Source organism: Hippocampus bargibanti, linkage group LG02 (assembly GCF_051943395.1).
Source record: "Hippocampus bargibanti isolate YZ-2025 linkage group LG02, ASM5194339v1, whole genome shotgun sequence".
Classification (NCBI taxonomy): Eukaryota; Metazoa; Chordata; class Actinopteri; order Syngnathiformes; family Syngnathidae; genus Hippocampus; species Hippocampus bargibanti.
The window spans coordinates 10,166,632-10,190,508 of NC_142735.1; the positions used below are offsets into that span (position 1 = coordinate 10,166,632).

The 23,877-nt window shown below is 44.6% G+C and overlaps 1 protein-coding gene and 1 long non-coding RNA gene across 3 annotated transcripts in view; one reads left to right on the top strand and one right to left on the bottom strand.

Annotated features, from left to right (window-relative positions):
• LOC148901512 (uncharacterized) overlaps positions 1–21,851 on the top strand; it is a 48,169-nt gene extending 26,318 nt beyond the window's left edge. Inside the window, exons 2-3 of the long non-coding RNA XR_016113646.1 lie at positions 16,163–16,260; positions 21,732–21,851. This is a non-coding gene — a long non-coding RNA (uncharacterized LOC148901512). The remainder of the gene's footprint in view (positions 1–16,162; positions 16,261–21,731) is intronic.
• pcdh11 (protocadherin 11) overlaps positions 1–23,877 on the bottom strand; it is a 184,346-nt gene that overhangs the window by 15,822 nt on the left and 144,647 nt on the right. The gene's annotated exons all lie outside the window — the stretch shown is intronic.

The following is a 23,877-nucleotide window of genomic DNA, read 5'->3' on the forward strand; positions in this document are numbered from 1 at the left end:
CTCTAGACTAATTACTTCAGATGCATTTACTGAGATGCGGCTGACAACAGTGAGTCTCCAAGCCACATACGCATTTATCAGGACTTGTGGGACCTTCAAATTTACTCTCTTGTAATCCATCTGCACTTGTTCACTTTCCGCTCTCTCGCTTGTTTTTTTTTTTTACTTCCAGCAGTTTGACCCATTGTAACGAAAAGTAATTGTGGGCAGGAAACAACATCTAATCATTACTTTATCTGTGGGTCTTCGCCAAAGTAAAACATCACAATAGACAGATATTTTGGACAAAAGGAGAAGTCCTTTTTTGTGTGGGGGGGTTCCCGACACACAATTTCAGGCAACAAAGAATATTATTGACTTGACCAAGATTAGAACACAGAAACAAATCATGAAGCATCAAAAGAGGACAAAGCACACAAGAGCATGGGAGAAAAACAGCCCGTGCAAACCACTCACTTCTTTCTTTTTCTTGTGATTGATGAAAAATAAGGCGTGTGTGAGTTTAAGTGGCCCTTTTATCTACCTGTAATTTGATGTAAATTGCCACTATTCGGTAAAATATGGTACCTTCTTTCCAAATTCATTGCTACAGCAATGAATTTGGAGAGAATCAATTATCCCACCTGATACAAAATAAAGAGAGTGGGAAGTTTATGATGGGACTGTTTTCAATGTTAATGAGCTCTTTACATTTTGTACGCTGTTACAAGCAAGGAATAATTCCCTTGATGTGTTTTTCTGTCTTTCTTTTTTTCCGTCTGAATTTTGACACTTGACTTTGCTCGTGTGACATTGTTTGATTGCACCTCCTTCATTATGTATCTGGACTGCCATTTGCTGATCTCCACTGCCCTTCTTTAACCACCCACCCAGACACGAAAAGGTCCAGTTGTCATTATCAACACAATCAAGGCCGGCCAAACACACAGCATGGGCCAGGTTGATGAAAGGTGCAAACACCATAACAATCCGCAATCAGCGGCTGTGCAAACACACACAAACCCCTATGCTTGTATAATGTCATAGTTTAAAGACTAACACAAGGACAGTAATTCACTCCTGCTCCTTATGGATTGCGTACGGCTGATAAATAGTGTGGAAGTAGTGGAGGTGGGCTGCTACCGAAAAGATAGTAGAAAATACATAAATGCATATAGGAAGCACTGGTTGAAAGAAACATGAATATATCTTAAAATTCATTGCACAAGGATAACTATTTAAAAGTGCCCACAAAACCAACCATCTCCAGATCAAAATTTAAAATTGGAGAAAACAAAGTTTGAAAAAGAACCAAAAAGAAAAATCTGATGGACTAAAATCTGAGAAATACTGTTCCATCATTACAAATAAATCCCTGCTTCACCAACTCAGCAAAGACAAGGGAAACAGATTGAAACCATGTTCTGTCATTTCTGTCAGATTTGAACGGGGCTCTTGCTTTATCACAGAGAAATACAATTCAACAAACTGCGTTCAAATTATCAGAATCTATAGACTGTTCATGAATTTATGAAAAGCCATCTTACTTAGATTAACATGCAAACTCCATACGGGGAGCCGGAAGCTGGAATTGAATCAGGTCCTCTGCACTGTGAGTGCTAACCACTCATGTATCGGGTTTACGCATATACTGCAATTGCCGTTGAAAACGTTAACATCTTAAAAAACAGCAGCAACAAAACAGCTCGTATCGATGAAACCCTTGTTCACTTGATGGAAGAGACAAGAGGAAGTGTACAAGGCAGACCTATACATCCCATGTCGTAAATTCATTGCGCTGACCCATTGCCCCCAATTATTATGGAAAACAGGAATGAATCAAATTAACATTGAAAAGATCTCCGGGCCCTGTCTAGCCAATAGACTCAGTGGCAGCCAGCAGAGAGAGGGTAATAAACAAGGTGCCACTGCATATGCTATATATCTTGCAGTCATTGATGATTAGCTCTGTTTTCCTTTAGCCTTACATTACTGTTATTGCCTTCTCGGCGAGACAGATAGGAAGCGGATACAAAAGCATCCTTGAGCCCATCTTTCAACAAACTGGCAGGCTGCAAACCACTCAGCACTGGCGGTTGAATGGTCTCAGGGCAGAGTGGCGAGCATAATCACTCATATGAGCTGAAGGTGAGATGCTGTGGCTGGAGTTTCGTCTTTTTTTGCTACTCTTTTATATTTTTTAACGACTCTGCATCAGTGTGGAATGGCCTAAAAGCAATAACAAATTATCGTTTACCATCCCCCCAAGCAGTGTACAACAATGGTATGGCTGATGAGTTAAATACATACTTTTGCCGATTTGAAAAGGACACCCCCATTTCCCTGGTCTGCCCACCATTACCAGAAACTACCGTATCTCCGCCCTCTGACCTACAGATCCACGAACTGGACGTTAGACGGCTTTTCAAGCAGCAGAAGATCAAGAAAGCTGCGGGACCTGACAGAGTGTCCCCCTCCTGCCTGAAAGTCTGCGCTGACCAGCTGGCTCCGGTCTTCACACAAATCTTCAACAGTTCCCAGGAGCAGTGTGAAGTCCCATCCTGCTTCAAACAGTCTACTATCGTCCCAGTTCCAAAGAAACCACACCCTCTGGATTGAATGACTATAGACCTGTCGCTCTGACGTCTGTGGTCATGAAGTCCTTTGAACGCCTCGTGCTGAACCACTTAACGAACATCACCGGACCTCTGCTCGATCCTCTTCAGTTTGCCTACCGGGCAAACAGGTCTGTGGAGGATGCAGTCAACATCGGACTGCACCACATCCTCGACCACCTTGACAACACAGGAACCTACGCAAGGATCCTGTTTGTGGACTACAGCTCTGCGTTCAATACCATCATCCCAGAACTCCTCATCCCCAAACTTCTCCAGCTTGGTGTGTCCCCTACGATCTGCCAGTGGACCCTCAGCTTCCTGACAGGACGGACACAACAGGTCAGACTGGGAAATATATCATCCACAACACGAACCACGAGCACTGGAGCCCCGCAGGGATGCGTCCTCTCTCCATTGCTCTTCTCTCTCTACACGAACGACTGCACCTCAACGCACCCAGCTGTCAAATTCATAAAGTTCGTAGACGTCACCACGGTCATCGGTCTCATCAAAGACGGCGACGAGTCTGCGTACCGACAACAAGTGGAGCAGCTGGAGCTCTGGTGCAGCCGTCACAACCTGGAGCTGAACACGCTCAAGACATTTGAGATGATCGTGGACTTCAGGAAACATCCATCACCACAGCTACCCCTCACACTATGCAACTGCCTTGTGTCAACCGTTGAGACCTTCAAGTTCCTGGGAATCACAAATGTTCATCTCCCAAGACATAAAGTGGAAGGTCAACACCAACTCTATCCTGAAAAAGGCCCAACAGAGAATGTACTTCCTGAGGCTGCTAAAGAAGCATGGCCTGCCACAGGAGGTGCTGCAACATTTCTACATGGCTGTCATCGAATCCATCCTGTGTTCTTCCATCACCGTTAGGTTCGGGGCCGCCACAAAATCCGACTTCAACGGACAGTTAGGACGGCGGAAAACATCGTTGGCACCGCCTTACCCACTCTCGAGGACTTGCACACTGCAAGAATCCAAACTGGGGCGCGGAAAATCCTACTGGACCCTCCGCACCCTGCCCACCACCTTTTCCAGCTACTCCCCTCAGGCAGGCGCTACCGATCCATGCACACCAAATCCAGCAGACATTTAAACAGCTTCTTCCCCCAAGCCATTAACTCTTTGAACTCTTTGAACTCATTCAACAGTAGTCAAAATGGAACTGTATAGTGCCACTTACCAGTTTTTTTGACGACGATACTAGTGCAGCGTGTTCTACCGGAAACAAATTCCTTGTGTGTTCTACATACTTGGCAATAAAGATGATTCTGGTTCTGGTTCTGGTTTGTTGGCTGATATACAGTATAGGTATTGTGTGTAATATTATGATTGCACTTCCACTGTGGAAAGGAAAATTAGGATAACGCACCCTGCCCACCACCTTTTCCAGCTACTCCCCTCAGGCAGGCGCTACCAATCCATGCGCACCAAATCCAGCAGACATTTAAACAGCTTCTTCCACCAAGCCATTAACTCTTTGAACAGTAACCCAAATAGAACTCAATAGTACCACTTTGCAATTTTCTGATGATGATACGAGTGCAGGAAACAAATTCCTTGTATGTTGTAAATACTTGGCAATAAAGTTGATTCTGATTCTGAAGGTCGAAGAGCTTTTAAATTCAAATCAAACTGTTCCGCCGGAGTAATAATAATAATAATAATAATAATAATAATAATAATAATAATAATAATAATCTCCATGCGTCGTCACTTTATCATGGTGGAGGGGTTTGTGTGTCCCAATGATCCTAGGAGCTAGGTTGTCTGGGGCTTTATGCCCCTGGCAGAGTCACCCATGGCCAACAGGTCCTGGGTGAGGGACCAGACAAAGTACGACTCAGAAGACCCCATATAAAGAAAAACATAAATGTACTTGGTTTTCGCTTGTCTGGACGCGGGTCACCGGGGCTCCTCTCTGGAGCCAGGCCTGGAGATGGGGCTCGTTGACGAGCGCCTGGTGGCCGGGCCTACACCCATGGGGTCCGGTCGGGTTCAGCCCAAAGAGGAAACATAGATCCCCCTTCTCAAGGGCTCACCAGCCATGGGAGGGGCCAGAGGGGTCGGGTGCGTTGTGAGCTGGGCGGCAGCCAAAGGCAGGGACCCTGGCGGTCCGACCCTCGACTGCAGAAGCTAGCTCTTGGGACGTGGAACGTCACCTCTCTTACAGGGAAGGAGCCCAAGTTGGTGCACGAGGTCGAAAAGTTCCGACTAGACATAGTTGGGCTTGCCTCCACACGCAGCCTGGGTTCCGGTACCAGCCCTCTCGAGACAGGATAGACTTTCTTCCACTCTGGAGCAGGTGTCGGCATTCTTATTGCCCCCGGCTCGCCGCCCGTATGTTGGGATTAAATCCGGTAGACGAAAGGATTGCTTCCCTCCACCTTCGGGTGGGGGGACGGGTTCTGACTGTTGTCTGTGCATATGCACCAAACAGCAGTTCAGTGTACCTATCCTTTTTGGAGACCTTAGGCGCCTAAGGGCACATCCTCTTAAACCGGGCTTAGGGGATGTGCTGGAGAGTGCTCCCCCTGGGGACTCCCTTGTTCTGCTGGGCGATTTCAATGCTCATTTGGGCAATGACAGTGAGACCTGGAGGGGCGTGATTGGGAGGAACCCCCCCCCCCCCCCGATCAGAACTGGAGTGGTGTTTTGTTATTGGACTTCTGTGCTCGACACTGATTGTCTATAACAAACATAAGGGTATCCATATGTGCACGTGGCACCAGGACACCCTTGGTCGCAGTTCGATGATTGACTTGATAGTTTTATCATGGGATTTGCGCCCTCATGTTTTGGACGCTCGAGTGAAGAGAGGGGCGGAGCTGTCAACTGATCACCACCTGGTGGTGAGTAGGCTCTGTTGGTAGGGGAAGATGCCAGTCCGATCTGGCAGACGCAAACGTGTTGTGAGGGTTTGTTGGGAACGTCTGGCAGAATCCCCTATCAGAAGGAGTTTCAACTCCCACCTCCGGCAGAACTTTACACATGTCCCGGGGGAGGTGGGGGACATTGAGTCCGAATGGACCATGTTCTGTACCTCCCTTGCTGAGGCGGCAAATCAGAGTTGTGGCCGTAAGGTGGTTGGCGCCTGTCGTGGCGGCAACCGCCGTACTCGCTGGTGGACACCAGTCGTAAGGGATGCCGTAAAGCTGAAGAAGAAGTCCTATCGGGCCTATATGGCCTGTGGGACCCCTGAGACAGCTGACAGGTATCGATTAGCCAAGCGGAATGCAGCCTCGGTGGTCGCCGAGGCAAAAACACGGGCATGGGAAGAGCTCAGTGAGGCCATGGAAGCCGACTTCAGGACCGCTTCGAGGAAATTCTGGTCCACCATCCGGCGTCTCAGGAAGGGAAAGCAGTGCACAACTAACATTGTGTACAGTGAGGATGGGGCGCTGCTGACTTCGACTCGAGGCATCGTGAACCGGTGGGCAGAGTACTTCGAAGATCTTTTTCAATTCCACCAACACGCCTTCCTTGGAGGAAGCAGTGTCTGGTCACTCCGAGGTGGGCTCTCCGATCTCTGTGGCTGAAGTCACCGAGGTGGTTAAAAAGCTCCTCGGTGGGTGGATGAGATCCGACCGGAGTTCCTAAAGGTTTTGTATGTTGTGGGGCTGTCTTCGCTGACACGCCTTTGCAACATTGCGTGGTCATCGGGGAGAGTGCCTCTGTATTGGCAGACTGGGGTTGTGGTGCCCCGTTTTAAAAAGCGGGACCGGAGGATCACACTCCTCAGCCTCCCTGGAAAGGTCTATTCAGGGGTTCTAGAGGGGCGGGTCCATCGGAAAGTCGAGCCTCAGATTGAGGAGGAACAGTGTGGTTTTCGTCCCAGCCGCGGAACAGTGGACCAGCTCTACACCCTTAGCAGGGTCCTCGAGGGTGCATGGGAATTCGCCCAACCAGTCTACATGTGCTTTGTGGACTTGGAGAAAGCGTATTGACCGGGTCCCTCGTGGAGTTCTGTGGAGGGTGCTTCGGGAGTATGGGGTACAGGACAGCCTGATACGGGCCGTTCGGTCCCTATACGACCGATGTCAGAGTCTGGTTCGCATTGCTGGCAATAAGTCGGAATCGTTTCCAGTGAGGGTTGGGCTCCGCCAAGGCTGGCCTTTGTCACCGATTGTGTTCATAACCTTTATGGACAGAATTTCTAGGCACAGCCAAAGCGTTGAAGGTTTCCGTTTTGGTGACCTCAGTACAGCATCTCTGCTTTATGTTTTTTCACTTTATGTTGTTGTGCATCACGTGGAACGGATACAGATTGTTTTTCAGCATTTTTGGCCACGACAATCATCAAGGAGGAGATTGCGGTTGCGCCTTTCGGCAGCATGAATGTGCCAGTACTGTTTTTGAATGGGAGGAATTTCGGAGCCATTTGACTACCATCGCTGGACAGCTCTGGGGCCATTGTGCTTTTTTGCGCCTGTAATGGGCAGCATCTTCACAGCCCCGCTTTGTTCAGTGGAAAGGTCAGTGCTGTTGGACAGTCTGCGGTTGGATGGATGCATGGCTTGAGGAGCCCGCGATAAGAAGAAAGCAGCGTCAGCGCAGAGCGCCGATGTAGCGGATTTATGTGGGACAGGAGATGTGAGACAATGTCTTTTCGTCAATGGATGCTACAGCTTCGTGTTTGCTTTCAACATTTAGCTTGCAGTAGACGTACAAATTCCACCATGACATCCCTGATCCACTGCTGACATGGATGCTTTGATCCTCTCCTCTTTCAACTAGAACTGCTTCATGTCATCACAAAGAGGGTACAGCAAGTCCTGAAGAATGAATGACTCTGTGTCTTTGTGTTGTCATATTTTTTATTTTTTCAATTATTTTTTCCCAAGATGGCGGCGTGTGAACACGCAGCGGCTCCCTTCTCCCGGCAAATTGCCGTTTTCATGTTTATGTTTGTTAAAGTAATTAGCCTTGCATGCTGGGTCCGAGAGGACAGTAATTTCATCTGTGCTGTATGTCATGCATAATAGCATATTTGACAATAAAGCTGACTTTGACCTTGACTTTGACTTTTTGCAGATGATGTGGTACTGTTGGGTCCTTCAAGTGGAGCTTTCCAACTCTCTCTCGAGCATTTCGCAGCCGAATGTAAAGCGGCTGGGATGAGAATCAGCACCTCCAAATCTGAGACAATGGTTCTCAGTCGGAAAAGGGTGGAGTGCCCTCTCCGGGTCGGGAAGGAGATTTTGCCTCAAGTTAGTTTAAGTATCTGGGAGTCTTGTTCACGAATCAGGATGTGAGGAAGTGAGAGGTCGACAGGTGGATCGGTGCGGCGTCTGCTGTGATCCGGACTTTGTACCGATCTGTCGTGGTGAAGAAGGAGCTGAGCCAAAATGCAAAGCTCTCAATCTACCGGTCGATCTACATCCCAACCCTCATCTATGGTCGCGACCTATGGGTTGTGTCCGAAAGAACGAGATCCCAGATGCAAGCGGCCGAAATGAGCTTTCTCCGTAGAGCACGGGTGCTCACACTTTTTCAGCATACGAGCTACTTATAAAAACTACCAAGTCAAAATGATCTACCCACGACAAAAATGCAAAACATAATTATTTTCAAATGTTTTAAGGATTCTTTGTATGTACAATGTATGTTGATGTACCTTGCATAACTGAATATGCCAATATTGCACAACACACATAATAACATATACATAACATAATCCATCCATCCATCCATCTTCTGCCGCTTATCCGGGGTCGGGTCGCGGGGGCAGCAGCTTCAGTAGGGAAGCCCAGACTTCCCTCTCCCCAGCCACTTCTTCCAGCTCGTCCTGGCGGATCCCGAGGCGTTCCCATGCCAGCTGGGAGACATAGTCTCTCCAGCGTGTTCTGGGTCGTCCCCGGGGTCTCCTGCCAGTGGGGCATGCCCGGAACACCTCACGAGGGAGACGTCCCGGGGGCATCCTAATCAGATGCCCGAGCCACCTCATCTGGCTCCTCTCGATGTGGAGGAGAAGCGGCTCGACTTTGAGCCCCTCCCGGATGACCGAGCTTCTCACCTTATCTCTAAGAGAGAGCCCGGACACCCGACGGAGAAAGCTCATTTCGGCCGCTTGCATCCGGTATCTTGTTCTTTCGGACACAACCCATAGCTCGTGACCATAGATGAGGGTTGGGACGTAGATCGACCGGTAGATTGAGAGCTTTGCTTTTTGGCTCAGCTCCTTCTTCACCACGACAGATCGGTACAAAGTCCGCATCACGGCAGACGCCGCACCGATCCGCCTGTCGACCTCTCGATCCCTTTCACCCTCACTCGTGAACAAGACACCCAGATACTTAAACTCCTCCACTTGAGGCAAAATCTCCTCCCCGACCCGGAGAGGGCACTCCACCCTTTTCCGACTGAGAACCATTGTCTCAGATTTGGAGATGCTGATTCTCATCCCAGCCGCTTCACATTCGGCTGCGAAACGCTCAAGCGAGAGTTGGAGAGCTCCACTTGAAGGCCCCAACAGTACAACATCATCTGCAAAAAGCAGAGATGCTATACTGAGGCCACCAAAACGGAAACCTTCAACGCTTCGGCTGCGCCTAGAAATTCTGTCCATAAAGGTTATGAACAGAATCGGTGACAAAGGGCAGCCTTGGCGGAGCCCAACCTTCACTGGAAACGATTCCGACTTACTGCCGGCAATGTGAACCAGACTCTGACATCGGTCATATAGGGACCGAACGGCCCGTATCAGCCGCTCCTGTACCCCATACTCCCGAAGTACCCTCCACAGAACTCCACGAGGGACCCGGTCAAACGCTTTCTCCAAGTCCACAAAACACATGTAGAGTGGTTGGGCGAATTCCCATGCACCCTCGAGGACCCTGCTAAGGGTGTAGAGCTGGTCCACTGTTCCGCGGCTGGGACGAAAACCACACTGTTCCTCCTCAATCTGAGGCTCGACTTTCCGACGGACCCGCCCCTCTAGGACCCCTGAATAGACCTTTCCAGGGAGGCTGAGGAGTGTGATCCCTCTGTAGTTGGAACACACCCTCCGGTCCCCCTTTTTAAAAGGGGGACCACCACCCCGGTCTGCCAATCCAGAGGCACTCTCCCCGATGACCACGCAATGTTGCAGAGGCGTGTCAGCCAGGACAGCCCCACAACATCCAGAGCCTTTAGGAACTCCGGGCGGATCTCATCCACCCATGGGGGCCTTGCCACCGAGGAGCTTTTTAACCACCTCGGTGACTTCAGTCACAAGGATCGGAGGGCCCACCTCGGAGTCCCCAGACACTGCTTCCTCCAAGGAAGGCGTGTTGGTGGAGTTGAGGAGGTCTTCGAAGTACTCTGCCCACCGGTTCACGACGTCTCGAGTCGAAGTCAGCAGCGCCCCACCCTCACTGTACACAGTGTTAGTGGTGCACTGCTTTCCCCTCCCGAGACGCCGGATGGTGGACCAGAATTTCCTCGAAGCGGTCCGGAAGTCGGCTTCCATGGCCTCACCGAACTCTTCCCATGCCCGTGTTTTTGCCTCGGCGACCACCGAGGCTGCATTCCGCTTGGCTAGTCGATACGTGTCAGCTGTCTCAGGAGTCCCACAGGCTATATAAGCCCGGTAGGACTCCTTCTTCAGCTTTACGGCATCCCTTACTACTGGTGTCCACCAGCGAGTACGGGGATTGCCTCCACGACAGGCACCAACCACCTTACGGCCGCAACTCTGATTTGCCGCCTCAGCAAGGGAGGTACGGAACATGGTCAATTCGGACTCAATGTCCCCCACCTCCCCCGGGACATGTGTATAGTTCTGCCGGAGGTGTGAGTTGAAACTCCTTCTGACAGGGGATTCTGCCAGACGTTCCCAACAAACCCTCACAACACGTTTGGGTCTTCCAGGTCGGACTGGCATCTTCCCCCACCAACGGAGCCTACTCACCACCAGGTGGTGATCAGTTGACAGCTCCGCCCCTCTCTTCACTCGAGTGTCCAAAACATGAGGCCGCAAATCCGATGATACAACTATAAAGTCAATCATCGAACTGCGACCACGGGTGTCCTGGTGCCACGTGCACATATGGATACCCTTATGTTTGAATAAAGTGTTTTTTATAGACAATCCGTGTTGAGCACAGAAGTCTAATAACAAGACACCACTCCTGTTCTGATCGGGGGGGCCATTCCTCCCAATCACGCCCTTCCAGGTCCCACTGTCATTGCCCACATGAGCATTGAAATCGCCCAGCAGAACAAGGGAGTCCCCAGGGGGAGCGCTCTCCAGCACACCCCCTAAGGTCTCCAAAAAGGATGGGTACACTAAACTGCTGTTTGGTGCATATGCACAGACAACAGTCAGAACCCGTTCCCCCACCTGAAGGCGGAGGGAAGCAACCCTTTCGTCTACTGGGGTGAATCCCAATGTACAGGCGGCGAGTCGGGGGGCAATAAGTATGCCGACACCTGCTCTACGCCTCTCACCGTGGGCAACTCCAGAGTGGAAGAGAGTCCAACCCCTCTCGAGAGGGCTGGTACCGGAACCCAGGCTGTGTGTGGAGGCAAGCCCAACTATGTCTAGTCGGAACTTTTCAACCTAGTGCACCAGCTCAGGCTCCTTCCCTGTAAGAGAGGTGACATTCCACGTCCCCAGAGCTAGCTTCTGCAGTCGAGGGTCGGACCGCCAGGGTCCCCGCGTTTGGCTGCTGCCCAGCTCACATTGCACCCGACCCCTCTGGCCCCTCCCATGGGTGGTGAGCCCTTGAGAAGGGGGACCCACGTTTCCTCTTCGGGCTGGGTGTAGGCCCGGCCACCAGGCGCTCGCCAACGAGCCCCATCTCCAGGCCTGGCTCCAGAGAGAGGCCCCGGTGACCCGCGTCCGGGCAAGGGAAAACTGAATCCATTTCTCTTTTTCATCATATGGGGTCTTCTGAGTCGTACTTTGTCTGGTCCCTCACCCAGGACCTGTTTGCCATGGGTGACCCTACCAGGGGCATGAAGCCCCAGACAACCTAGCTCCTAGGATCATTGGGGCACACAAACCCCTCCACCACGGTAAGGTGACGACTCATGGAGGGGTACATAACATAATATGTTAAATAAAATGTTAATAGTTATTTATTACATAACATAATAAATAACTATTAACATTTTTTGTAATTACCTGAGTTTACTTTGATGACTTGCACTGAATTGAATCAGCCAGGGATGCATAGTCCGGACAGTAGCTGCTGACAGCCAGCCTCAAGCACATTTCCAAATGTTCATCATTCATGGTGGAACGGTATTTGGACTTAATGATCTTCATGTCGGAAAAGGCTGACTGCATTATTCGGCTCCATTTATTTATGTGAATAAATGGAGCCAAATAATGCAGTCAAGGAGGTAGTACATTTCCTCATGTTGGGGTACTTACCCTGTGTGAGTAAGTTACAGAACTGTCCATGAGCCCTGGACTTCAGCAGTGAGAACACTCACAATCTCCGATGTCTTTCCACATTTGCTGGGTTAAATCCTCAGCCATGGCTTCACAGCGCCGTGTAACTGTATGTCTTGACAGCTGCAGAGCTTTGATTGAAGATAATATCTCTGCCTTATTTTTAAAGTCTCTGAATAAGGAGTCAGCTGCCTCAACGAATGCTTCTTTTACCATCTCTCCGTCTTGGAAAGACTTATTGTTTTTAACGATGGCGTGACTCACCCGGAACGATGCTTCGGTGGCGGCTTTCGATTTTGAAGTATGTTGAGTGAAAAATGACTGCTGTCCGGACAACTGGTATTTTAGTTCGTCCACCGTTCTCTTTCTCAGCTGGCTTTTCGGCGGGAAGTCAATGTCGTATTTTCCATGAACAGTCCGAAAATGCCGCTCCACATTTTCCCATTCCGTATGAAAGTAACATGTTTTGCCCCCTTACTTGGTCCCGCTTTCTCACTCATTTTGATCACCATATGTTTTAGCAAGGGCTTAAAATCTGAGGTAATTCGCTGACTAGCTTGTAAATTTTGCTGCGTTTAGCGCCGTTGTTTATGCATGCACGGCGACCTAAAGGTAAAAATTCAGTTCTGAATGGTTGCCCTGTATGTCAATCAAATGACGGGACGTTTGATAGGCTGACAAATGTGTTTTTTACTGTCACGCTGCGATCGACCAGTAGATCGCGATCGACGTAATGAGCACCCTTGCCGTAGGGTGTCCGGGCTCTAGATAGAGAAGAGCCAGATGAGGTGGTTCAGGCATCTGATTAGGATGCCCCCAGGACGGCTCCCTGGTGAGGTGTTCCGAGCCTGTCCCACTGGCAGGAGACCCCGAGGACGACCCAGAACATGCTGGAGAGACTATGTCTCCCAGCTGGCCTGGGAATGCCTCGGGATTTGCCAGGACGAGCTAGAAGAAGTGGCTGGGGAGTCTGGGCTTCCCTACTGAAGCTGCTGCCCCCGCGACCCGACCCCGGATAAGCGGCAGAAGATGGATGGATAATAATAATAATAATAATAATAATAATAATAATAATAATAATAAAACCCCAAGGATGAAAGAAAAGGACAAATGCAGAAAGTGGGTTCACTGATTATTTTCAGTGTGTGACGATGAAGCGAAAGCCCCAGTGGTTGAGACCATCCTCACAGGAGGAGTGAGAAAATTGCAATGCAACGTTCCACCGGAGATTGTAGTCGACCCATTGACCTGATTGTCTCTACTGTTGTTTTGCCTCTAGCGATAACTATCTCTATGAACACGTCTTTGACGTCTTTGATTTTGTCTGCTTGTCGAGCCTTGAGGACGGTTGTTCCTCCTGAGGCGCCATTCTCTTTATATCAGATGTTTAGCACACTGCTCGGCATGAAAACCATCTGCAGCAGCCTGGCACTTGTCATTCCTTGCTCTTGGTATAGATCCAACCAAATAAAATGAAATAACAAAAGCGAAATAGCATGTAGTGACTGCAATAAAATAAACAAAAACATATCACCGAACTTCGCATGTTGTTTGTTGTATTGTGAGAGAGATCGATGAAAAGTTTCTTCAGCCGTCATCTGTACTTCTACTGTACTACTTGTATTGAAGTACAGATGACGGCTGAAGAAACCTTTTCATCAATGGACCACTACTGTACGACTGAGAGCTGACACAGATGTATTGTGAGAGAGAGACAGAGAGAGAGAGAGATAGAGAGAGAGAGATTCTGACAGGATTCCTCAGCTCATCGCCACAGCCGGAGTTATACTATTGCCAATTTCATCCCAATGTTCATTCCCAACTTCTGTGTTTGTATGTGTTTGAATGAGAGGGAAACAGTCTGCCTTTCTTTTATATAATGCGTGGGGGCACCGGTACCCATCTCTATGATAATTTTCTGCTCACTATAGACAAAGAGAGCAAGACGGATAAACTTAATTTCCTCTTTATTCACTGGCGTGGAAATGTTGGGCCAGGCGGAAGTTACTTGTGAATTGTTTGGGAGTTGTTGGGTAAGGAGTGAGATTTGTTACTGGTGGGAGGAGAAATAGCAAGGTGGATGATTTCGGAAGCCATGCATCCCTAAAATTGTGTTTTACCCTCTCAGACAACAGACTTATTCTGTATGAGCACTTGTATCAAAAGCAATCTTTCCTGATTTATTTAAAAAGCAAAAGGGGACGATCAGCACAGGGGTGTGTCTTCTGCACCGTCTGATTTCAAGTTGTCATTTCCAATCAATCACCGTGACATCTCATTCTCCAGATCTGATGGCCTGCCACCCAACCACCCTTCCTTTTCTTATCCATCTCATATTGCTTATTATCTATACTATAACTATCAGGTACCTTGTTACAATTCAAATTAAATCTTCTCTGCTCCCAGAGTGACCTCAGCGTGCGGGTTATTTTCTTATCCAGCGTGCTTCCCAATAAGAAATTTCCACTTGTTTCAAAACTTTAGTGTGACTGTCAAGATAGAAGTTCAGTGTACCTGTATTTAATACATTGTGATAAATTTAAGCAGAAAGGCCCAATTAACTATTTCATTGCCATTCAAATAGTTATTCTGGAATTGAAAAAATGACGTAGAGTGCCATTCCCAAATCTGTTCAGGTTTTGATTTATTTTTGCTTGGTTGCTGATAAAGCGCTGGCAAGACCTCTGGCAATGTTTTTGTCTTCTACAAGGGGTCAGCATTCCACCTTTCCGATGTGAGCGCTTTGTTCCAGCTTCAGCTGTTGTATAAAGACAACCGACGTCTCCGGACAAGTTGTGTCCATACTTTGTAAAATGGCTTCAAATGACTTCTACTGAGTGTATTTTACAAAGAATCCACCACATATAGCTATATTTTACATTTTAAGACTCGCACTGAATATTCCGGAAATTGCCTCAAAATGGCACAGAATAAATTCTTTAATCGATTTCAAATGTATGCTTTCCTCTTCAGAACTATTATTATATCATATTCATAACTGGATGAGTAACAAGAAAGCATATTCTCCGAATCTGAAGTCATTGTTTTGATTCTCCAGCAAGGCAAGACGTCTTGGGGTGACTCCACGAACAAGGGGGCAGGACCTTCTGAAACTGGCCACTTCCGGGTTCATTTTTTTGCAGATTTTGGACACTTTAAGTCATTTTTATTGGTGTTTTGCATTTGACTAAAAATATCATACTGCATGTTTTGGGTATTTTAGATGCTATAAAACGTTTTTCTGATGTCAGTTACGAAGCAAAAAAGTGATGTCGGTTGTCCTTTAAAGTGCTATATAAACCAATATGTACTGTATGTATTGCGTTGTATTTTGGCTCATATAACTCCAGACCCATATAATTTATGAATTAACTATTTTTTTCCAAAGAAAGAAGTGAGTCTCAGGTTTCCTATGCTGCATTGAATGTTTATGTGGTCCTAAAACTCAATATTCTCTGGGTCCTATATTGCTCTGTTGTTGAATTGCAAAACTTGTTGCAATAAACAGACAAATAAATAACAAAGGGCAGCTTGTAATTACAGAAAACAATTATCTGATATTGACAGCAATCAAAAGATCCCCTGCCAGACTCAATGAGGTGACAATAAGCCGGGTGTCTCTGTCTTATCTCACTGTCGCCTCCATTGCCCTTCATTTCACAAAGATCTTTTGTGGTGGATCATCAGTCGATAGCTCACAGCTAATGCTTAATGCTGAGTAATGACATTGGCCAAGCCTCTCCCGATACATTCATATCCCCTCAACACCTCTGCGTGTTCTCTAATCTCCCATCAGGTTAGGGAAAAAAAACACCACGGATGTAAGCAAAATGGGCAAGGACATCTTTGTGGTGTTCAAATTATGTATACACTGTAATTTCAAACTTTAAAGTGTTTATATTTCTGCATTTTACAATGTTACATTTTTGTTCTGTTATTTTTGTTTGGCATGTGTGCCAAGGATCACAATAAGACAACTCTTAATTGTTAAGTGAAACATATTTTTCCAGAATACAGTGAAAACAAATGTGAACATCTGCAACAATATTTGCCTTGGTCAAGATGTTTCTCGCAGGTTTCAACAACTAAATGAAATATTCTATTTTTAGCTGGAACGTCATAGGTCGAACACAATGTGATTGTGATTTGTTTGGATTTCTAAATCTAGAAAATCCTGTGTGCTGCGATTGATGAAGGAGCGGGTGTCAAAACTACGTCTAAAAGGAGCTTCTCTTGATTGGTCACTAAATCAGAAGCAAAGATGGGGTGAGTTGAACCTAATTATTAATAACTGCTTGGCATAATAGTCAAACTGTCTACGGACAGTGTTCCTCATTGTTCAATCTCAAGGTATTTATCAACCATATATATCTAGACATCTAGATATCTATATACTATCCATACTTAATCATAAGCTTCAGAGAATTTAATGCATATTTTTCGGCTTACAAGGGGTAATTCCCGTGAGCTTTGATTTCTCCGGTGGCACGATATCACCCGATATCACTGTGCTGAGGATAGCACCACATGGTGTTAGGCGCACGTTAGAAAACCATTGTCAGTAAATTCAGTTTGGCGCGCCATTCGTAAGTGCAACTGAAAGGACAACCGACGTCTCCGGACAAGTTGTGTCCATAATTTATAAAATCACTTCAAATGACTTCTACTGAGCGTATTTTACAAAGATTCAACCGCATATAGCTATATTTTACGTTTTAAGACTGGCGCTGAATATTCCGGAAGTCTTGTTTTGAGTTGGTGACGAGTGCTCACCCTCCGTCACTGAAGGAACGCCCCTGACTGAGAAAGTACATACCTTGCATCACCTCAATGCATTTTGCGGTACTTTGTTTGGTCTGAAAACATCGTGTTGATCCGTGTTGATTGCGAAATTAGAAGGTAAACCCATAAATAACGCAATGGTGAATCGTTGTATGTTACACCGAGACAACTCTTTGATATTCGTTGAAAAAAATTCCAAGCTGAAAAATAAAACAATTTCCAACGGAGCTCTGCCACCATCTTCTGTATTTTCTGTGACACTACATATCAGTCTTGAGTCATCAAAACGACCCACAAAACCTTCTTTAATCGATTGCAAACATTTATACATTCCTCTTCAGAACTATTTGAATCCCATTCATAACTGGATATGTATCAAGAAAGCATATTCTCCGAATCTGAAGCCATTGTTTTGATTCTCGAGCAAAGCGAGACGTCTTGGTGTGACATCACGAACTGGGGGCGGGACTTTCTGAAAATGCCCAATCGGCTCATTTTTTTGCAGATTTTGGACATTTTAAGTCATTTTTATTGGTGTTTTGCATTTGATTAAAAATATCAGCCTGCATGTTTGGGGTATTTTAGATGCTATAAATCGTTTTTCTGATGTCAGTGAGGAAACAAAAAAGTGATGTCGGTTGTCCTTTAAAACTGTACTTTTGGGTCTGTTCACATTTTTACCTGCTTTTTGTGCCATGCGTTCCTTACTTTCGTCAACAAGTTCACCCCTCCTCCAAGTACAGATATCAATTGTTTTTCGAAATATCCTCACATAAATGTATATACTATGAATTGGATAATAGACACTGGCCAACCCTGAGATGACAAGCAGGAGGAGTGCCACTGCAATTTTGCATAGGTGTAATATTGAAGTGCCACCCCGTGAAAGAAATTCAAGTTATTTTCTCATCATCCCTACCTGTATTTGCCTGCAGAGTTCTCCCTCATTGCCTATATATATATATATATATATATATATATATATATATATATATATATATATATATATATATATATATATATATATATATATATATATATATATATATATATATATATATAAGACTACGTTTGGATTTACTGTTACTTTCATTACCGCCCTCATCTACAATTCACCTTTTATTTATAGTCCTCTAGGCGAGGCAACATATTGAAGTTAGACATTAGGAAAGCAGGGTGTTAATCATTCGCCGTTCTAATTTGCTAATATGCAAGCATGTGGCCTTGGCCTTTACTATTCATAATTCATGATGGAAATCCCTCTCCTTAAAGGACAACCGACGTCACTTTTTTGTTTTTTAACTGACACCAGAAAAATGTTTTATAGCATCTCAAATACCCAAAACATGCAGTATGATATTTTTAGTCAAATGCAAAACACCAATGAAAATGACTTAAAGTGTCCAAAATCTGCAAAAAAATTGAGCTGCGAATTGGGCATTTTCAGAAAGTCCCGCCCCCCTCTCGTGACGTCACGCCAAGACGTCTTGCATTTCTTGTGAATCAAAACAATGGCTTCAGATTCGGAGAATATGCTTTCTTGTTACACATCCAGTTATGAATATGATTCAAATAGTCCTGATGAGCAAAGCATACATGTTTGCAATCGATTAAAGAATTTATTTTGGCCATTTTGAGGCAAACGGGCGGGGGGTAATGTCTCACCCAAGAAGAAGCAGAAAAATTGCGACCAGCTCCGGTGAGGAATGAATCAACAGTACAGCAAAATACATTGACGTGATGGAAAGACGCTACAATGCGACTCATGACCAACTCAAAAACAAGACTTCCTGAATGTTGAGCAAGAGTCTTAAAACGTAAAATATAGCTATATGCGGTGGAATCTTATTAAAATACGCCCAGTAGAAGTCATTTGAAGCCATTTTACAAATTATGGACATAACTTGTCCAGAGACGTCGGTTGTCCTTTAAAGACAACACTGCAATGTTGAAAGACACCCACACCACAATATTACATGGGCGTCCTTCAAATAAATTACCATGCGTGCCTGAAAATGTTTGAGCGCACTTGGAGCTGAGTCTTCGAGGGCCCTTTTCAGGGCTTCTTTCGTTTCATTTGCTCTTTGATTCAACCACATAGTGTATTTTAAGAGCAAGGTGGAACAATTATCGCTTAAATGGAACTGTATAGTGCCACTTAGCAGTTTTTTTGACGACGATACTAGTGCAGCGTGTTCTACCGGAAACAAATTCCTTGTGTGTTCTACATACTTGGCAATAAAGATGATTCCTATTCTGATTCTGATTCTGATTAAAGTGGTTAACATTCCCCGGGTGGTAGTTCTCCCGCTAAGATATTCATTGTCATTTCTTTTAATATGCAGGGAGACAAATTATTCCAGGTCATACTGCACTGGAAGGGATAAACAAGCTAAAAGACGAATGTCAGAGGGAAAATAATCATTCGTAAACAGAGTTCCGGAGACCGTTTTGCATCCAACAACAAACAAAACCTGAAAGACGAAGAAATGATTGCAACTATATTCTATGTGACACTTCTTTTCTAATTCACGTTGAGTCCGCACTTCACAGAGCAAACAACGGGAAAACGAAAAGACTCCTGGCACATCAAGACAGGGTATTAATTTTACAATTTAGGAAACTCTAAACTGAAATTACCTGTGAAGTGGATAATTCTCACTGGGGAAGACATGTATTTTTCTCCTTCCTTGTGTCAACGTCTTTGCAGGGACGTCTGTGTTGAGGTGATAAGTCTTCTTTTCTCAGCAAAGAGTAATTTGCAAATAGCAGACAGCTGCACATGCTATCCACATTGTTAATTAAATATTTCTGCCTTTGATGTTTTTTCCCCGGGTTTAATGGGGAAGAACACAATTAAATTGGATGCTGTCTACCCTTCTTCAGAAAAGAATGATCCATAATGACTGAAGTTAAAATATTTAAACTAAATGAAGTTTAGCTGTGTGTTTTTTTCTACCCAAATCACATTTTTTTTTCCCCCCGGTGGGTAGAGTAAGAAACACTTTCGAAGGACGTTGACAGATATTTCCAAAGTGGTTCAGAGTAAACAGAGATGGATTAGGCATGCTGGCAAGCCGCTAATTCAGCAGCATTTTGCATACAAAATAATAAGTTTTTTGTTCTTTTAATGCTGTTGAGATGGCTTTTCAGTCGAAAACAAACATTTAAACAACCATTTATTCTTATGTTTGTAGCATAGATTAAATGTCTGATTACTATACCCCACACCAACTTCAACCGCCCTAATACTCAGCATGGTTATCATTCAGGGACATACTGGAGTCTAAATTCAAGAGTGAATCCATTTTAAGGGGCAAAAGAAGACCTGTGTGACAAATGAATTTATCTTGCTCACCTTTGAATGCTTGCCAATGTTGAGTTCATTTTACAGTAAGTACTCGTAACATCTGGGATGTAAATGCTTTGTGACTGCGTCACTACTGCTCCAATCAGTCCACTTACACTTAGCTTTTCAATACAAAGCTCTGGAATCAGTAGAAGCCTAAATAGAGTATTTTCAAGCAGGGTCAAACTAAAGCCTAAGCAGTGTTAATGGCAAGCTGATTATCCGGTGAGTGTTTTTATTCGAACACTTCATTGCTTCCAGGCTTTGGTCTTTAAAAAGGCAATTATAATGTGGGCCAAACAGCACATGTCACCTTAATGCTCCAATGCATTTCTTATTAATTCATGGAGGCAAATGAGAGCGAATGTTGGATAAACTACACCGAATGCCAGCCATGGCAGTATTGCTGTGATGCAAAATGAAAAAAATGTATTTAAATGCTTCATAAGCATAGCTCTTAGGTCTATATTACACGCAATTAACTAATTCATAATGAAGCACTGTTGAACAAAGTCCTTTTATGTGCATGTTATCAATGAACGCATTCATTCATTCCTTTTCTGGACCACTGTATCCTCACTTGGGGCGCAGCGGTTGCTGGAGTCTATCCCAGGTGTTTTCGGGCAGTAAGCAGGGGACCTCAATCGGTTGCCAGCCAATCACTGGGCATACAGAAACGCACAACCATTCATGCTCACACTCATACATAATCAATTTGGAGTGTTCGATCTGACCCGGAGAAAACCCACGCAAGCTGGAAGGAGAAGGGAAACAAATAAGTGAGCGAATTACTGGCCTCTCTGGTTAGTGCACATTCATTAAGTAGCCTGGGCAACAACTTACATTTGTCAAGCTCACACAAATAAAGAGGTTCACTGACATTTAATTAGTGACATCCAAGAACTGCAGTTGCACTTAGTCCAGTGAAGCTATTTCATTAACGACCCGCTTCAGTGATTAACTCACCGACACTCAAATAGCAGTTTGACAGCGTGACAGGACCAAAATTCTCGATTCATGGCAGCTTCAACAAACCAGGATATGAACAACCATCCTCTGAAACCAGTACATGAGTACCAACAGCTGCAGCACAAGATCTGGCTTTATCCTCGGCCTACTTCCTCATTGAGACACAAGAGAAACATTCCACAACACAAAGAGATTGTATGATCTTAATGGAGGCAGAAGGTAACGTGCGGGCCGGATACTTGGCCGGATCCCTAAACCACTGAATCTGGACAAATTGGTCGCCCACTCTTTCTAGTAGTCGCCAAACATTTAAGGCATCAATGATATCTGTCTGTGTACTGCTGACTTTATAGGCTTCTGCCAATGTCTTTTTTTGTCATCACAAATTCTGGTTTGGCGTTCACTTTTTTGTTTTTATTGTGATCTGCACGGTTGTGAATGGAGCAAGATTATATGTAGTTGGCGGATAGAGTAAGACAACTGCAATTAGGTACAGAATCATTCTGTTTTCCGTTTGATTCCGAGAGCATTGCCTTGTTCAGATATAATAGGATTGGAATGATCCTTTTGTTTTGAAAGTCTATTTTGAAACTGGATGAATGCACAGAACCTTATGAGCACAGTTTTGTTTCTACAGGACAAAAGACATGCTTCCCTTTTTGGAGCCAGAGAGGCTGGATTTGAATAGAAGTTATGAACGTGGCCAGCTGCTTTGAGCTGAGGGTGGAAAATGCCAGAGCAAATCATGTTGAATGACCGCATCACTGACCATGCAGTATCTTTGTTCATTTCAAAATGAAATGAAAAGTGTCGGCACCACACAATTTGGACCCTGGCTGAAGGGTCCTTTTACGTTCAGGGGATTTTTTTTCCATATTATCAAAAAATAAATGATATTTGAAACAAGTATTGGCGGTGTGGCTGATCTTGGAGTTCAAATGATAAATTACTGTCAATTTGTGCATCATTGTCTCTTGTTGAAAATAATATTTGAAGAAAAAGTGGTTGCCAAAGATCATTACCGAAACCATACAAATCTTACATGAAATCCTACAGATGGTATCTGATATATGATAGTGTTATAGTGCTTTTTAGGTGCTTTTTCCAAACGAAAACTTTTTAAATGATAGGAGCGTCCAAGCTTAAATTTTTAAATGATGTTGGCTAATATAATATTGTGGCTTGGCTCGCTTTAAACATCACAAAATTGAAACAATGACCAATACAAAAACTTCATTTTTTAAATTTTTAATATTTATTAGAAATTTCTGATAGATTATTCAATAGCAAAACAAATCCCCCAAACTCCCTCAAACCACAACCATCCCCCAACGTTGATGATATTCTCACCTTGAAGTGTACATGGCTTCATAGCACTGTATACGTTACTCACATGTGCCCAAACTAGTGTACTACTCTTAGGAATTGAGTGATGTCAGGAGTAGCATGTTTGCATGTTGGCCTGGTTGGTGGCCTGCTTAGCCTTCAGCTGACGGAACCATGGGATGGTGGTTATCAGGCAACCCATTCCGTTCTGCTCCGTAATTCGTTGTCAATAATTTGCTATGGAACCTAAAGGCCCACCATTTGCTTAATTCCTTCTTCTTCCAAAGGTGAGAAATTTCAAAGCACCACCTGATTGATATTTTAGCCACACATCAAACCTTGCCTCCATTGCCTAAGTATGTGTAAATGGGATATTGACATGCAGGCAATTCCACCGAAGAAGAAAATGCATATGATGTAATGCCTACAGAAAAGCTAAATGGCAGTGAGTGGATGCGCATCGGTCAGGAAACCATGTCAAATGTTTTAAGGCATATTTCGAGGATATAGCCCCAACATATTTGGAGAATAATGGACTCCTCTCAATCATAGCATTATGGTATGAAAGATGGCTCCAATGATGAAGTAGAAACTTCTTCATTGGGGCGAATATTACTTTTATTGAACAGTAGCAGTCTCCTCTTTAATTTGAAATTCTTAAAATGGTGACATATGTGAGAAATCCTTCTCTGAACACATGCCTCAATTTTTCCCTATATGTCTCTAACTCCACATCCAAAACTGGAGGATATTCAAATATGGAAATTAGAAGCACATACTGGCCAAAACTCAGCCATTCACGGTTCGCTTTGCACCTTTTCTAAAATAGAATCACACAAAACAAGAGGTTTAGCAAGGGTGCCTGGTTCCTCACGGAACATCGACATATTCGCCACATGTTTTTGACAACAGAGCATTGGTAATCATTGATCCAAGAGTCAGTTGCCAAGTCAATGTGACTGGGTGGCGTGGTGGTAGGTATGGAGTGGGCTTCTTTGTCTGGAAAAATGCCAGATTGTGTGTTTTATCTGTTCATCATGGATTATAGTAAATGGTTTGAGTTTTTGTCTTACATTGACAAACTATCATCTGGTTAGAGTTTTTTTCTGGATGCACCCAAATTAAAAAGTGTAACTGTATGTTTATTGATTTGACAAAGTCTAAAACATGAAGCACAATCTAATAAGATCCCAATTAAGAACTGTCTTAATAAATGCAATTTGATCATTCTCATTCTTTAACTGACACAGTGAATTAAATAATTTTTTATTGTAGTGGTCTGTAAATATCTTATATTTTTGCAAAAAACTACTGACACCTCTCTCACTTTGAATCATCATCAAACCTTTGAACCCCTAAAGACAATTTGTGTTCAACAATATATATATATATATATATATATATATATATATATATATATATATATATATATATATATATATATATATATATATATA